The sequence below is a fragment of the Pan troglodytes genome, chromosome 4 (genome assembly GCF_028858775.2).
Source record: "Pan troglodytes isolate AG18354 chromosome 4, NHGRI_mPanTro3-v2.0_pri, whole genome shotgun sequence".
NCBI classification, from domain to species: Eukaryota; Metazoa; Chordata; class Mammalia; order Primates; family Hominidae; genus Pan; species Pan troglodytes.
In genome coordinates, this window is record NC_072402.2 from 169,018,816 (window position 1) to 169,033,490 (window position 14,675).

At 46.0% G+C, this 14,675-nt stretch overlaps 1 non-coding gene across 1 annotated transcript; it reads left to right on the top strand.

Annotated features, from left to right (window-relative positions):
* Positions 1 to 5,409: 5,409 nt before the first annotated feature.
* Positions 5,410 to 5,544, top strand: LOC112209337 (small nucleolar RNA SNORA70). Its single transcript, XR_002944078.3, has one exon. It is a non-coding gene; the product is annotated as a small nucleolar RNA SNORA70 (small nucleolar RNA).
* The last annotated feature ends 9,131 nt before the right edge of the window (positions 5,545 to 14,675 follow it).

Here is a 14,675-nt window from a genome sequence, read left to right on the forward strand (position 1 = left end):
TGCAGTGAGCTGAGATTGTGTCATTGCACTCCAGCCTGGGTGACAGGGTGAGACTCTGTCTCAAAATAAATAAATAAAATAAAATAAAATAAAATGTAGAACCATTTTCAGAAAAACGAGAATTGCTTTCCTTGTATGTGCTTATTATCTTGACTACCTGAATTGCAAGAGATTTTTATATATTCACACGTCAAAAGTCAGCAACTTTCCTGTTGGTTCATTGTTGAATGTGCTGTAACTGAAGTGTTTTGCAATTAAGATGAGATTTACCTAGAAAAAAAAAAGCTACTTAAAAACAGGTACAGGGAGGTGCACGACTTTTCCTTTCGCTTCTGGTTCCGATAGGGCTCAGCACAGCACCGAAATTTATTCCAATTTTTGATATTTTGTTATCACGGATTTTTTTGCATTCATTTTGATTTTTAAAACATTGCACTAAAATATTATTTATCCTGGCTACTGATTTTTTGACCCCCCCCCCAGTTTTGTGCCCAAGGTGAGTTCCTTACACATCTTACCCTAATCTCATCTCTGCAGCTCAACTGTACAAAAAAGAAAACAAGAAGAATAATCCAGAAACATGAGATTGTGTCAGAGGCGTGTGACCCAGAACAACTCCATCTTGAATAGGGGCTGGGTAAAATGAGGCTGAAACCTACTGGGCTGCATTCCCAGGCGGTTAAGGCATTTTAAGTCACAGGATGAGATAGGAGGTCAGCACAAAATACAGGTCATAAAGACCTTGCTGATAAAACAGGTTGCAGTGAAGGAGCCGGCTAAAACCCACCAAAACCAAGAAGGCCATGAGAGTGACCTCTGGTCGTCCCCACTGCTACACTCCCACCAGCCTCATGACAGTTTACAAATGCCATGGCACCGTCAGGAAATTACCCTATATGGTCTAAACAGGGGAGGCATGAATAATCCACTCCTTGTTTAGCATATCATCAAGAAATAACCATAAAAATGGGGAACCTGCAGTCCTCGGGGCTCCCCTGTCTATGGAGTAGCCATTCTCTTATTCCTTTACTTTCTTAATAATTTGCCTTCACTTTGCACCGCGGACTCGCCCTGAATTTTTCCTGGCGCACGATCCAAGAACCCTCTACTGGGGTCTAGATCGGGACTCCTTTCCTGTAATAATTGGGCCGGCTGCAGTCGCTCATGCCTGTAATCCCAGCACTTCGGGAGGCCCAAGCGGGTGGATCACCTGAGGTCAGGAGTTCGAGACCAGCCTGGCCAACATGGCTGTATCTTAAAAATACAAAAATTAGCTGGTCGTGGTGGTGTGCGCCTGTAATCCCAGCTACGCAGGAGGCTGAGGCACAAGAATCGCTTGAACCTGGGAGGTGGAGGCTGCAGTGAGCCGAGAGTGCTCCACTGCACTCCAGCCTGGGTGACAGAGCAAGAGTCCGTCTCAAAAAAAAAAAAAAAGAAACAAATGAGATTGGTAATTTATAGGCAGTAGACAGGAATAGGGTAGAAAGGATAGGGGAAGTGATATCACTCTGAGCCATCCTTTTTGTATATTTCTGACTTTTAAAACCATGTAAATATTTCACATACTTAAAAATGAATGAAAATGTAATCAGCAAAGATGGGATAGGGCCCCAAATGGAATACAAACAAAAACAATAAACTGGCCAGGCTCAGTGGCTCATGCCTGTAATCCTAGCACTTTGGGAGGCCAAGGCGGGTGGAATGCCTGAGCTCAGGAGTTCGAGACCAGCCTGGGCAACAAGGTGAAACCCTGTCTCTACTAAAAAACAAAAAATTAGCTGGGCATGGTGGTGTGCGCCTGTAACCCCAGCTACTCGGGAGGCTGAGACAGGAGAATTGCTTGAATCTGGGAGGCAGAGGTTGCAGTGAGTCGAGATCTTGCCACTGTAGTCCAGTCTGGGCAACAGAGCGAGACTACATCTCAAAAAAAAAAAAACAAAAAAACAAAAAATTAGCTGTAGCAAAAATGAATACCAAACCACACTGGAGATGGAGGAAGAAAATAACTACCCTAAGTAACTCTGGAAAAGAGCATTTTTGGCTATGTCCTATAAGGCCAAAAATAAATAAATAAATTGAGCATAAGTATTATACTTAGTAGTTTTTCTCATGGCTATATATATTAGCATCTCTGAAACTAATTTACATGTATTGGAGAAAATAAATGCATTATGGACAATGAAAGCTAAATTTCTCTTTGTCAGAGAAAGCAGTTAAAATAAGAAATGGGAAAGGCTGCATGAAACCTATTATTTTGGTTTGCAATTGTAGGTATGAACTAGTGTGTGTGTGTGTGTGTGTGTGTGTGTGTGTGCATCCTACAACCAATGAACACAACTAGCACCCGGGTCTGGATTTCTAAATACCATTAGCCAATGAAAGGAATTACATCTCTGTGAAGAAATGGCTGATTTCAGTGCTAGGGCAGGGAAAGTACAAAATTAATGTGCAACAGAAAATAGGAACTGCACACACACAAAATGATGGGATGTGTCAAAAGGACACAGGAGCCCATTTGAAGGGGTTCCAATGGCCAAACCTTAAACAGTTTAAGCAAGAGAACAGGCTGGGCCTGGTGACTCACATCTGTAATCCTGGCACCTTGGGAGGCCAAGGTGGAAGGATCTCTTGAACCCATGGTTCGAGACCAGCCTGGGCAACACATTGACACCCTAGCTCTACAAAAAATTTAAAAATTAACCCAGTGTGGTGGTACGCACCTGTAGTCCCAGCTATTCTGGAGGCTGAGGTGGGAGGATTGCTTGAGCCTGGGAGGTCAAGGCTGCAGTGAGCCATGATTGTGCCACTGCACTTGAGCCTGGGCAACAGAGCAAGACCCTGTCTCAAAAGAAAAAAAAGGACAGAGAGAGAAAGAAAAAAGAAAGTAAATACTAAGAGTAATACATTACGACACATAGAATAAAGTAAGAATCATGAATCCATCCTGACATAAATAAATACAGAGATAAGATGGAAAAGCTCTTCCTTACAGTAGAATTTCAACTAGCAAATAGACATTGAAAAGCATTGTTTGGCAAATACTATGCTAATCACTTTTTTAGGTAAAAACACTTCAACAGAAGCTAGGATGAGTAGGTAAAATAATATAGAAAATGGGATAGTTACTTAGTCTTAAAGATCTTCCCACAAAATACTTATTAATTACAAAGGGAAAAGAGTAACTTTGTAGTGGAGAAACCTCTAGACATCACCCTATCAAGTGATCAAAGTGAACATCCCCAGAAATGGGAAAAACATCATGTGCCTCCTGACATGATACACACAGGACATTGCATGCCTTCTCTGATATTCACAACAAAAATGCAGAACTGAAATTAGTCATGAGGAAACCTCAGCCAAACCCCAGATGTGGGCTATTGTACAAGATAAGTGGCCAGTTATCTTTACAAGTGTCACGGTCATGGAAGACAAAGGACTGAGGAACAGTTCCAGATTACAGAAGATTAAGGAGACATGCAACTTAATGCGTGGGGAGATGCTGCACTGAATCCTGAACCAGAAAAAGAAGATCAGTGGGACAGTTCGTAAAATTTGAATTAGGTCTATAGATCAGATAACAGTGCTGTATCAGTGTTAATTTCCTATGGCTATGTAAAATGTTAATATTTGAGGAATCTGGACAAAAAGTATAAGGAATTTCTTCTGGTACTATTTTTGCAACGTATGTAAATCTGGAGGCCGAATACAGTGGTTCACGCCTGTAATCCCAGCACTTTGAGAGGATGAGGCAGAAAGGATCATTTTGAGGCCAGAAGTTTAAGACCAGCCTGGGCAACATAGGGAGATCCTGTCTCTACAAAATAAAATAATAAATAAATAAATAAATAAATAAATAAATAAATAAATAAATAAATCTGGGGGGAAGTAATCAGCCTTTGTAGCCTAGTGTTGCCTCACCGAGTAGGTAAAGTTCTCTTGGTAAGGTCCTTTTAAGAATTCTCTAAGCTGGTTACTTCTGGATGTGCCAAATTCTGGAAGTGCAGTCAAGCTCACCATAGTCCTCTCTTTTCTTTGCCAGTACAGGTAGCTCTAGCCAGCCTCTGGCCTTCAGACTTTTCCAGGCAAGAGTTGGGAAGCATTGACCAGGCATGGTGGCTCACGCCTGTAATCTCAGCACTCTGGGAGGCCGAGGTGGGTGGATCACTTGAGGCCAGGAGTTCAAGACCAGCCTGGCCAACATGGTGAAACCCTGTCTCTACTAAAAACACAAAAATTAGCTGGGCATGGTGACGGGCACCTGTAGTCCCAGCTACTTGGGAGGCTGAGGCAGGAGAATTGCCTGAACCCGGGAGGCAGAGGTTGCAGGTGAGCCGAGATCGTGACACTGCGCTCCAACCTGGGCAACACAGCAAGACTTCTCAAAAAAGAAAAAAGAAAAAGAGTTGGGAAGTGGACTCTGCACTCCCTTAACTCCAGGAGACACAGGTCACATTTTCCAGATCTCTCTCAGCATATTTTGCTCCAGTACAGGGCAGCACTGCGGCTAATGGAGACTTCTGACTTGATTTCAGGTCCAGGGTAGGAATAGCCCTGACCTCTAGGCCAGTAACTCCTTTCAAAGAAATTCTCTGTATCCTCTGATCAGTCTCCTCAATGACTCTCCTGGTTGCTCTTCTCTATAGTCTGGAGATATGTAATGAACTATATGTCATAGGATGGGTTAGCAACTTCTAGTAGGTTCTGCTTGATTGGTGCACTTTAGAAAGAGGGAGACATGTCAGCTATTTTCCTCAGACTGGAGACTGAACTGGGAGCCGGAGATAATCAGTAAGACCCCATTTAACATTCTGTAGGTTCTCCATGCTACCCATAGAGGGGGCCATACGACGCCATTCTGGATTCTCTTCTTAACTTAAAGGGAAATTTCCACAATGTCCAGAGCCTCGATGTCCTGCAAATGAAGGAGGGGAATGTCCTCTAGTTTCTTGCGGCAAGAACCCACTTAGGTGGCACCAACCTGGTTCCAGTTGGAACAGTATATCTACAAAGGAAAAGTGTTGGGCGTGGTGGCTCACGCCTGTAATCCCAGCACTTTGGGAGATTGAGGCAGGTGGATCACCTGAGCTTGGGAGTTCGAGACCACCCTGACCAACATGGAGAAACCCTGTCTTTACTAAAAATACAAAATTAGCCGGGCATGGTGGCGCATGCCTGTAATCCAAGCTACTTGGGAGGCTGAGGCAGGAGAATCACTTGAACCCGGGAGGCGGAGGTTGCAGTGAGCCAAGACCGCGCCATTGCACTCCAGCCTGGGCAACAAGAGCAAAACTCTGTCTCAAAAAAAAAAAAAAAAAAAAAGGAAAAGTGGCGGCATTTACATCCTAAATCTGAAGAATCTAATTCTGTTGGCAGCTCATACGATTGTTGCCATTGAAAACCCTTCTGATTCTGCAGCCAATTAAGCCGACTGAGTTCCTTTCCTCATGGGGGCCCAGTGTGCAATCGCTGCAAACAGCAGCTTCCTTGGTAGTATATGCAGCCTGTTTATTGTATGGGTTGCTCTACGGGACCTTGGAGACAGGCTTTTCAGATGGATGTTCATGTTTCTGACTTTGCATTACCCCAGTGTAGGCTCCGGACAGGCATGCGAGGTGCCTTTGGAAAGCCCCAGGGCACTGTGGCCAGGGTTCACATTGGCCAAGTTATCATGTCCATCTGTACCAAGCTGCAGAACAAGGAGCATGTGATAGAAGCCCTGCACAGGGCCAAGTTCAAGTTTCCTGGCCGCCAGAAGATCCACATCTCAAAGAAGTGGGGCTTCATCAAGTTCAATGCCATTGAATTTGAGGACATGGTGGCTGAGAAGCGGCTCATCCTAGATGGCTGTGGGGTCAAGTACATCCCCAATCGTGGCCTTCTGGACAAGTGGCGGGCCCTGCACTCACGAGGGCTTCCACTGTGCTGCCCCCCTCTTAATATTCACCAATACATTCTACTTCCTGTCCAAAAAAAAAATTAAAACCCTTCTGATGTCAGTCTCATGTCCTCCTGGAATCCTGGCTAGCGGGCTGAGCTGAGCTTTGCTGCTGCCACAGGAGCCACTCCTATTGCTGGCCACCTCACCCCTGGAACCTTCATTAACCAGGTGCAGGCAGCCTTCTGGGAGCTGCGTCTGTTGGTAGATACTGATCCCAGGGTGGCCACTGGCCTCTCACAGCAGCATCTCACGATAACCTACCTACCATACCTCTGTGGAACACAGGTTCTCCTCTGCGCTGTGTGGATATTTCCATCCCATGCAACAAGGGAGCTCACTCGGGGGTCTGATGTGGGGAATGCTGGCTCAGGGAGTTCTGCACATGCCTGGCACTGTCTCCTGTGAACACCCATTAGAGATCATGCCTGATCTCTGCTTCTACAGAGATCCCGAAGAGATGGAAAAGCTCATGCCTGTAATCCCGGCACTTGAGGAGGCCGAGGCAAGCAGATCACGAGGTCAGTAAATTGAGACCATCCTGGCTAACACAATGAAACCCCGAATCTATTAACAATACAAAAAATTAGCCCGGCGTGGTGGCACATGCCTGTAGTCCTAGCTACTCAGGAGGCTGAGGCAGGAGAATCACTTGAACCCGGGAGGCAGAGGTTACAGTGAGCCAAGATCACACCACTGCACTCCACACTCCAGCCTGGGTGACAGAACGAGACTCCGTCTCAAAAAAAAAAAAAAAAAAAAAAACAGAAAAGAAAAGAAAAGAAAAAAAAAGAACAGGCTACTGCTGAAAAAGCTATGACCACAGACCACAGAGGAATTTCAGATTTCAGGGTGAATGGACTGCTCCAGCTTCTGAGTTCACTGCTACTTAGCCTGAGGTTGCAGACTGGTCGGAGGCATGCAGGTACCCAGTGTCTATCCAGCAGTTCTCTGTTGAAGATGTGGAACACTCAGCCTGCCATGGAAGACTGACCTTCAGCTCTCATTGCTCAGGCCACTAAATGGGTAGGAACAACCAATGTGTGGTCTTAAGCTGTTCTTCCACAAGCTTTTTTTTTTTTTTTGAGATGAAGTCTTGCTTTGTCATCCAGACTGAAATGCAATGGTGCAATCTTGGCTCACTGAGACCTCTGCCTCCCAGGTTCAAGTGATTCTCATGTCTCGGCCTCCCAAGTAGCTGGGATGACAGACGCGTGTCACCACGCCTGGCTAATTTTTCCACATCTTTAGTAGAGACTGGGTTTCACCATGTTGGCCAGACTGGTCTTGAACTCCTGACCTAAGGTGATCCGCCCGCCTCGGCTTCCCAGAGTGCTGGGATTACAGGCATGAGCCACTGCACCCAGCCCCACAGGCTCTTAAGCAACATGAAAATAAGATTGATGGAAAATAAACTTTAGTTTCTAAAAATAACAACAGAGGCAGGCAGATCTCACCAGGTGGGTGGATCACTTGAGGTCAGGAGTTTGAAACCAGCCCGACCAACACGGTGAAACTCTGTCTCTACTAAAAATACAAAAAACTAGCTGGGCGTGGTGGCGCGTGCCTGTGGTCCCAGCTACTTGGGAGGCCAAGGCAGGAGAGTCACTTGAACCTGGGAGTCAGAGTTTGCAGTGAGCCAAGATCGTGCCACTGTACTCCAGCCTGGCAAAAGAGTGAGACTCCATCTCAAAAAAAAAAAAAGAGACAAATCCCCCAAAGCTGGAACCTAGCTTTTCACAGTGCCCAGAACATAGTATTCATGCAACGCTATGATTCCCCACTGGGAAATTGTAGAAGAAACTGCAACTTCAAAACTTAGGTTAAAAAGCAACAGTCTTACTGGGCACAGTGACTCACATCTGTAATCCCAGCACTTTGGGAGGTGGGGGGAGCAGATCATCTGAGGTCAAGAGTTCGAAACCAGCCTGGCCAACATGGTGAAACCCCGCCTCTACTAAAACAAAAAAAACAAAACAACAAAAACAAAAACAAAAACACACAACGAAAATTAGCCAGGCGTGGTGGCGGGCGCCTGTAATCCCAGCTACTTAAGAGGCTGAGGCAGGAGAATCGTTTGAACCCAGGAGGCGGAGGTTGCAGTGAGCCGACATTGCATCACTGTCCTGGGCGACAGAGTGAGACTGCGTCTCAAAAACAAAAACAAAAGAACGACAGTCTTAAACTAATGTGTTTGACTAAGATGGATAACAGCGATTGGATTTACACTTCCATTTTAAACAACTAAAAACTTGACAAAATATATGAAATAAGCCTTTTCAGACATCACATAGTCAGCACAGGGCAATCACGCTTGAGAGAGGAAACAGATGATTGCCTAGCTGAGTTCTAGGAGCGTTTCCAGGCCACAGCAAAGGGAGGCGGGATGTGTGGAGCCTGGTCGTCTCCCTGAGTTGAGGTAGCGTTGGGAGTTTGGGGAGGCCCAGGTGGCTAGCGTTTGCAGGGCAGAATACTGGGGAGGAGAGAGTTATACACAGAGAGACCTAGAGAGCTGCAGAAGGCTCCCTTCATGTCTTCAACTGAAGATGAATCAGCAAAGGCTTGTATAGAAACTGTCAGGCCTCTGAGCCCAAGCTAAGCCATCACATCCCCTGTGACCTGCAGGTATATATCTAGATGGCCCGAAGCAACTGAAGATCCACAAAAGAAGTGAAAACAGCCAGGTCTTGCCTTTCCACCATTGTGCTTTGTTCCTGCCCCACCCTCACTGATCAGTAGACCTTATGACAATACACGCTCCCCGCCCCTGCGATCATGTACTTTGTGATATTTCCCGCCCTTAAGAAGGTACTTTGTAATATTCTTCCCACCCTTGAGAATGGACTTTGTAAGATCCACCCCCGCCCACAAAAAAATTTCTCCTAACTCCACTGCCTATCCCAAACCTATAAGAACTAATGATAATCCCACCACCCTTTGCTGACTCTCTTTTCAAACTCAGCCTGCCTGCGCCCAGGTGATTAAAAAGCTTTATTGCTCACCCAAAGCCTGTTTGGTGGTCTCTTCACACAGACGCGCGTGACAGAAACCACTTGAAGCCGGGCGCGGTGGCTCAGGCCTGTAATCCCAGCACTTTGGGAGGCTGAGGTGGGTGGATTACCTGAGGTCAGGAGTTCGAGACCAGCCTGACCAACATGGTAAAACCCCGTCTCTACTAAAAATACAAAAAAATTAGCCAGGGCTGGTGGCGGGCACCTGTAATCTCAGTTACTTGGGATGCTGAGGCAGGAGAATCGCTTGAACCTGGGAGGCGGAGGTTGCGATGAGTTGAGATCAAGCCATTGCACTCCAGCCTGGGCAACAATAGTGAAAATTCCGTCTCAAAAAAAGAAAAGAAAAGAAAAGAAACCACCTGAAGCTGGAGAAAGAACCCCCTCAAAAGAACCATCCCTAGACCTCACACAGGGCTGTGGATCATTGGTATTCAGGCAGAGTGGGAAAACCTCATCCTGCCCAGGGCATCCAGTAGAGTACTCAAGAGTTTTTGCCTCAGAAATAGTGAGAAAACTGGCTCTAGATAATAGGCTGCTTTAATTCCACCTAATGAAACCGAAAAGCAAGATTCACAATGAATCAAACTCATTCTGAGAATCTTAACTGTGTGCCAAAACAAAACTCAATAGTATTATTATTATTATTATTTGAGATGGAGTCTTGCTCTGTCACCCAGGCTGGAGTGTGGTGGCATGATCGCAGCTCACTGCAACCTCCGCCTCCTGGGTTCAAGCCATTCTCCTGGCTCAGCCGCCCCAGTAGCTGAGATTACATGTATGCACCATATGCTCGGCTAATTTTTGCATTTTTTGGTAGAGACAGTATTTCACCATGTTGGTCAGGCTGGTCTCGAACTCCTGACCTCAGGTGATCCACCTGCCCTGGCCTCCCAAAGTGCTGGGATTACAGGCATGAGCCACTGCACCTGGCCAACTCAATAGTATTTTTAATTTATTTTTTAAAGACAGAGTCTCGCTCTGTCACCCAGGCTGGAGTGCAGTGGCTTGATCTCGGCTTACTGCAGCCTTGACCTCCTGGACTCAAGAGATCCTCCTACCTGAGCCTCCAAGTAGCTGGGTAGCTAGAACTCCAGGTGCATGCCACCCCACCTAGCTATTTTTTTTTTTTTTTTTTTAGTAGAGACAGGGTCTCACTATATTGCCCAGTCTGGTCTTGAACTGCTGGGCTCATGCTATCCCCCTGCCTTGGCCTCCCAAAGTGCTGAGATTACAGGAGTGAACCACCATGCTGGACAGTATTTTTTTAAAATACAAGAATATTCAGCATTTGGCCAGGCACGGTGGCTCACGCCTATAATCCCGGCACTTTGGGAGGCTGAGGTAGGCGGATCACTTGAGGTCAGGAGTTTGAGACCAGCCTGGCCAACAGGGAGAAACTCCATCTCTACTAAAAATACAAAAATTAGCCAGATGTGGTGGCACGTGCCTGTAGTCCCCACTACTCAGGAGCTTGAGGCAGAAGAATCGCTTGAACCTGGGAGGTGGAGGTTGCAGTGAGCCGAGACTATGCCACTGTGCTCCAGTCTGGGCAATAGAGGGCGACACTGTCCCAAAAAAAAAAAAAAAATATTCAGCACTCATCAAGGTAAAACTCACAATACCTGGCATCCTGGCATCCGATCAAAACTTACCTGGTCACAAAGAAGGAAAATATGACCCACAAGGAGGATAAAAATCAGTCAATCAAAAGAGACAGAAAGTGCTTCAGCCTGCACCTTCCAGAACCTCGTTGAGGTTTGCTTTCTCCTGTTTTCCTCCTCAAACTCCAGCTGCAAATTCAGCAATCCAAGGATGAGTGGATTGTTCTCACCATGACCAGAATTCTCCTGGGATCTGTGCTCGGCAGAGGTGCCATCTCCCGAACCCAGACTGGAGTTGATGATCCAGGGAAGATGCTTCCGGGTCCTGAAGAGGGCTCCTGGACCACCAGCCCCTGAGCCGGCAGCACCACAGCCCCCACTGCGCCTGTCCAGACCTTGTGGGCCCTGGATGTTCAGGTGTGGGTTTAGTGCAGCACTGCTTGCTGCTCCTGTTACTGCAGCCTCAGCCGCATAGATTCGGCTTGTGTTGGCACCTCTCTGTTTTTGTGTGCGTCTGGTTCCTGGCAAGGTTGATCACTCGGCATGTCCGAATACTGCCTACATCGTCTCATGGCACATGCACCCTGCCCACGTGTGTGAAACGAAGCAGAGGATGTATTGTGAACACTGGTGGTCTTGGCTTCTTGTGTTGGTGGCATTGTCCCTAGTCCAGTATTTCCCACTGTTGTTGTTATATTATTAAGTTGGGGTTTTGCTCTGTCGCCCAGGCTGGAGTACAGTGGTGCCATCATGTCTCACTGCATCCTCTAAATCTTGGCCTTAAGGGATTCTCCTGGCTCAGGGTCCCTAATAGCTAGGACTACCGCTGGCGCCACTACACCTGGATAATTTTATTTGTTTTTATTTTTATTTTTATTTTTTTTGAGAGAGAGAGTCTCACTCTGTTGACCAGGCTGGAGTGCAATGGCATTGCAAACTCTGCCTCCCGGGTTCAAGCGAATCTCCTGCTTCAGCCTCCCAAACAGCTGGGATTACAGGTGCCTGCTACCATGCCTAATTTTTGTGGGGTTTTTTGTTTTTGTTTTTGTTTTTGTTTTAGCAGAGACAGGGTTTCGCCATGTTGGCCAGCCTGGTCTCAAACCCCTGACCTCAAGTGATTCACCCACCTCAGCCTCCCTAAGTGCTGGGATTACAGGCGTGAGCCACTGGGCCCAGCCTATTTTTTTATTTTTTGTAGAGACAGGGTCTCGCTATGTTGCCCAGGTTGGTCTTGAACTCCTGAGCCCAGGCAGTCCTCCCAACCTGGCTTCCCAAAGTTTTGGGATTACAGGCATCAGCTGCTGTGGGCTGTTATTTTGTATTGTCCAAAATTTTAACTTTCCAACTACTCAAAGTTGTTGAACTTTTACTTTTTTTTTTTTTTTTTTTTTTTTTTGAGACAGTTTCGCTCCTGTTGCCCAGGCTGGAGTGCAATGGCACGATCTTGGCTCACTGCAACCTCCGCCTCCTGGGTTCAAGCGATTCTCCTGTCTCAGCCTCCTGAGTAGCTGGGATTACAGGCATGTGCCACCACGCCGGGCTAATTTTTATATTTTTAGTAGAGATGGGGTTTCTCCATGTGGGTCAGGCTGGTCTCGAACTCCCGACCTCAGGTGATCAGCCCACCTCGGTCTCCTAAAGTGCTGGGATTACAGGCGTGAGCCACCATGCCCGGCCTGAACTTCTACTTTTATGTAATATCTTCAGTCCTTAGTAAGTATCCTCTACATTTGGGATAAATGTTGTCTTTAGTTTTCAACTACTTTTTCTTTGGCTTATTCTCTCTCTCTCTCCCTCCCTCCCTCTCTCTCTCTCTCTCTCTCTCTCTCTCTCTCTGTGTGTGTGTGTGTGTGTATTCATGTTTTCTTAATCTATCTGAATCGTTGTGTCGGTTTTCCATGCGAATTTCCAGTTACCTCCACAGTATTCGTTTCAGAATGCTTCCTTTTGGTGCTACTTTTTGATATCTATTTTCTCATATAGTAAACATCGGTTTCTGGTAAAACACACACACATACACACACACTCAGATATAACACAAATTATAACACAAATGATGGCTGGGCGCGGTGGCTCTTGCCTGTAATCCCAGCACTTTGGGAGGCCAAGGCAGTTGGATCACGAGGTCAGGAGTTCAAGACCGGCCTGGCCAATATGGTGAAACCCTGTGTCTACTAAAAATATAAAAAATTAGCTGGGTGTAGTGGTGCGCACCTGTAGTCCCAGCTACTTGGGAAGCTGAGACAGGAGAATTGCTTGAACCCAGGAGGTGGAGGTTGCAGTGAGCTGAGATCGCACCACTGCACTCCAGCCTGGGCAACAGAGCAAGACTCTGTCTCAAAAAAAATTAAAAAAAAAAAAAAAAAGGAAAGAAAGAACGCAAATGATAAAATTAGCAGAAAAAGACAATAAACAGATATTACATTACATATGGTCAAGAAGGTAGAAAAAAAACATAGGCATTAAAGGAAAACATGAATGATGTAAAAAAAAAATTTTTTTTAAGTCAAATATAACTTTTAGGGATATAGCCTGGCGTGGGTGGCGCATGCCTGTAGTCCCAGCTACTTGGGAGGCTAGGCGGGAGAATTGCTTGAACCCAGGAGGTGGAGGTTACAATGAGCGGAGATCGTGCCACTGCACTCCAGCCTGGGCAACAGAGTGAGACTCTGTCTCAAAAAAAGGAACTTTCAGAGATAACCAGTATGTTTAAGATAATGAGAGTCCGGGTGCGGTGGCTCATGCCTGTAATCCCAGCACTTTGGGAGGCCGAGGTGGGTGGATCACGAGGTCGGGAGATCGAGACCATCCTGGCTCACAGGGTGAAACCCCGTCTCTACTAAAAATACAAAAAAATAGCAGGGCGTAGTGGCGGGCTCCTGTAGTCCCAGCTACTTGGGAGGCTGAGGCAGGAGAATGGCATGAACCCGGGAGGCGGAGCTTGCAGTGAGCCGAGATCGCGCCACTGCACTCCAGCCTGGGCGACGAAGGGAGACTCCATCTCAAAAAAAAAAAAAAAAAAAAAAAAAAAAAAAAAAAAGATAATGAGAAATACACTGAATGGGATTAACAGCAAATTACATAATAAACAAAAGAAGATTCATGAACAATAGGGATATAGTAATAGAAGTTACCAAAAATGAGCCGGGCGCGGTGGCTCACGCCTGTAATCACAGCACTTTGGGAGGCCGAGGGGGGCGGATTACGAGGTCAGTAGATCGAGACCATCCTGGCTAACATGGTGAAACTCCGTCTCTACTAAAAATACAAAAAAAATTAGCCGGGCGTGGTAGCGGGCGCCTGTAGTCCCAGCTACTCGGGAGGCTGCGGCAGGAGAATGGCGTGAACCCGGGAGGCGGAGCTTGCAGTGAGCCGAGATCGCGCCACTGCACTCCAGCCTGGGCGACAGAGCGAGACTCCGTCTCGGGAAAAAAAAAAAAAGTAGTTATCAAAAATGAAACATTGAGGAAAAAAAAGCCTGAAAAAAAATAGAGTATCAGTGAGCTATGGGACAAATCAAATATCCTAATGTATGTGGAGCTGGAATCTCTTAGGAGAGGAGGTAAAAGAGGGAACAGGAAAATATTTTAATATTTTAAATAATAATGGCTTCAAATGTTGTATATTTAATGGAAACCATATGTCCACAGATCCAAGAAAATCAAAGAACCGCAGACGAAAGAAACATGAAACTATATTATATTTTACTGTATAATATATATACTACCTATTATAATCAGATTGCTTAAAATCAGGAATAAAGAGAAAATCTTAAAAGTAATCAGAGAATAAGACATTGCATAGAGAGGAAAAAATATAAAAATGACAGCTGACTTCTTGTTAGAAGAAAAAAATAAAGCAAGCCAGAAGACATTGGGGCAACATCTTTAAACTACTAAAAGAAAAAAAACTTCTGTCAGGCGCGGTGGCTCATGCCTGTAATCCCAGCACTTTGGGAGGCTGAGGAGGCAGATCACCTGAGGTCAAGGGTTCGAGACCAGCCTGACCAACATGGAGAAATCCCATCTCTACTAAAAATAAAAAATTAGCCAGGCGTGGTGGCGCATGCCTGTAATCCCGGCTACTCGGGAGGCTGAGGCAGGAGAATCACTTGAACCCGGGAGG